The sequence below is a fragment of the Mastomys coucha genome, unplaced genomic scaffold, assembly GCF_008632895.1.
Source record: "Mastomys coucha isolate ucsf_1 unplaced genomic scaffold, UCSF_Mcou_1 pScaffold22, whole genome shotgun sequence".
NCBI lineage: Eukaryota > Metazoa > Chordata > Mammalia > Rodentia > Muridae > Mastomys > Mastomys coucha.
This window is the reverse complement of record NW_022196905.1, coordinates 132,780,090-132,782,843: the sequence shown is the minus strand read 5'-3', so window position 1 is coordinate 132,782,843 and position 2,754 is coordinate 132,780,090. Positions and strand designations below refer to the sequence as shown.

General features: G+C 40.3%; 1 pseudogene; it reads left to right on the top strand.

Annotated features, from left to right (window-relative positions):
• The first annotated feature begins 2,027 nt into the window (after positions 1-2,027).
• On the top strand, positions 2,028-2,588 carry LOC116068632 (annotated as a pseudogene).
• The last annotated feature ends 166 nt before the right edge of the window (positions 2,589-2,754 follow it).

The window sequence follows — 2,754 nt, the reverse complement described above, 5'->3', positions numbered from 1 at the left end:
TATATTGAGAAAAATGTATTTTCACTATTGCTGTAGATGAGCATCTACATAAGACTGTTAAATTGATTGTTGTTTTATATCAAACAACTTTTTATAATACTCATTTTTATTGTTATAATATTTTATAAATTTTAAAGAATATGACAAAAAAGATATTGTAGGTATTGAAGGGGGGGTCTCTGGGAGGAGGGGTGGTACAAAAGGGAAAAGAAGAATGTGATTCAATTCTATTTAATTAAAATATGTTTTTAAATGTTAAAAAAAAAAGATAGATCAAGTAGGCTTCATCCCAGGGATGCAGGGGTGGTTCAATATATAACAACCCATCAACATATTCTGCCATATAAACAAACCAAAATGAAAAAAAAAAAGAGAGCGTATGAAGATTTAATTAAGGCTTTTGACAAAATCCAACACCCCTTAATGTTTAAAGTCTTGGAGAGATCATGGATACAGATTTATAGCTAAACACAATAAAGGCAGTGTACACCAAAACAATAGCCATCATCAAATTAAGTGGTGAAAAACTTAAAAAAGCAATTCCACTAAAATCAGGGAGAAGGCAAGATTGTCCACTTGCTTCTTACCTCTTCAATATGATACCTGAAGTCCAAGCTAAAGCAACATGAAAAGAAAAGGACATCAAGGTGATACAAATTGGAAAGAAAGAAGTCAGAGTATATTTGCAGACAATGTGTGTGTGTGTGTGTGTGTGTGTGTGTGTGTGTGTGAGAGAGAGAGAGAGAGAGAGAGAGAGAGAGAGAGAGAGAGAGAGAGAGACCACAAAATTTCTACCAGATTTTTACCAGAGAACTTCTACAGCCTTTAAACACCTCCAGCAAAGTGGCTGGATACAAAATTAATTTAAATAAATCAGTCACCCTCTATTATGCAAACAACAAATGGGTTGATAAAGAAGTAAGGAAACTAATACCCTTCACAATAGCCACAAATAATATAAAGTATCTTGGTGTAACTCTAACCAAGCAAGTGAAAGACCTGTATATGATCATATCTTCAAAACTCTGAAGAAAGAAATTCAAAAAGGTGTCAGATGATAGAAAGATCTTACATGCTCATGAATCAGTAGGATTAATGTAGCTAAAATGGCCATTGTACCATAAGTAATATACAGATTCAGTGCAATTCCCATCAAAATTACAAGCAGATTTTACAGACCTTGAAAAACAATTTTCAACTTCATATGAAAAAATAAAAAGCTAAACAATACAAGAACTTCTGAAAGTATCCACATCCCTGACTTTAAGCTATACTACAGAGCAATAGTAATAAACATTGCATGGTATTGGTATAGAAACAGACAATTTGATCAAGGAAATCAAATCAATAACTCAGAAAACACACACACACACCTAAGGACACTTGTTTTTGACAAGGAAGACAAAAACTATGGATATGGGAAAGCATTTTCAATAAATGGTAGTGGTCTAGCAGGATGTCTGTATGTAGAAGTGTGCAAATAGATCTATATTTATCAACCTGCACAAAATTTAAGTTCGCATGATTCAAAGACCTCCATATGAAACCAGATACACTAAATCTAATTGAACAGAAAGTGGAAAATAGCCTTGAAGTCATTGGTACAGGAGAAAACTTCCTGGAGAGAATACTAATACTTCAGGCTCTAAGATTAACAATTAACAAATAGGACCTCATGAAACTGAAAAACTTGTGTAAAGCAAAGTACAGTGTCAAATAGGAAGAAAAAAAAACAGCCTTTAAACTGGGAAAAGATCTTCAACAACCATACATCTGACAGAGGGCTAATATGTAAAATATATAAAGAAGCTAGACACCAACAACCCAAATGACCCAATTAGAAAATGGGCTACATAGAGAGCACCGCCTCGGAGGGCCCGTGGATCTGTGTCTTGCTTCAACAGTGTTTGGACGGAACAGACCCGGGGACTCCCACTTGATTAGCTTCCAGCCGCCTTACAAGTCTCTACAGTTGCAGCCTCCGGGACCATCTCATCTCACGGTCAGCCCCATACTCCGGATCAGCCATGACCTCTCAGATTCGTCATAATTATTCTACCGAAGTGGAAGCTGCGGTGAACCGCCTGGTCAGCTTGCACCTGCAGGCCTCCTACACCTACCTCTCTCTAGGCTTCTTTTTTTGATCGGGATGACATGGCTCTGGAGGGCGTAGGCCACTTCTTCCGCGAATTGGCCAATTGGCCGAGGAGAAATGCGAGGGCTCAGAGCATCTCCTCAAGTTGCAGAACAATTGCGGGGGCCGTGCACTCTTCCAGGATGTGCAGAAGCCATCTCAAGATGAATGGGTTAAAACCCAGGAGGCCATGGAAGCTGCCTTGGCCCTGGAGAAGAACCTGAACCAGGCCCTCTTGGATCTGCATGCCCTGGGTTCTGTCTGCACAGACACTCATCCTTGTGACTTCTTGGACAGCCACTTCCTGGATAAGGAGGTGAAGCTCATCTAGAAGATGGGCAACCACCTGACCAACCTCTGTAGGGTGGCAGGGCCACAACCAGTGCAGACCAGTGTGCCCCAGGGATCTCTGGACGAGTATCTCTTTGAGTGCCTCACTCTCAAGCTCGACTAGGAGGCCTCTGTGCCTTCCAAGGGGCTCCCCCCTCTGCTCTGCACCAGCCCGCCTCTGGACCTCCACCTGAATGATCCTCTCAAGCCACTAGGCAACTTTGTAACTGCTCTGGAGCCTCTGTCAAGTCTTGGACCAAGTAAAAATAAAGCTTTTTGAGACAGAAAAA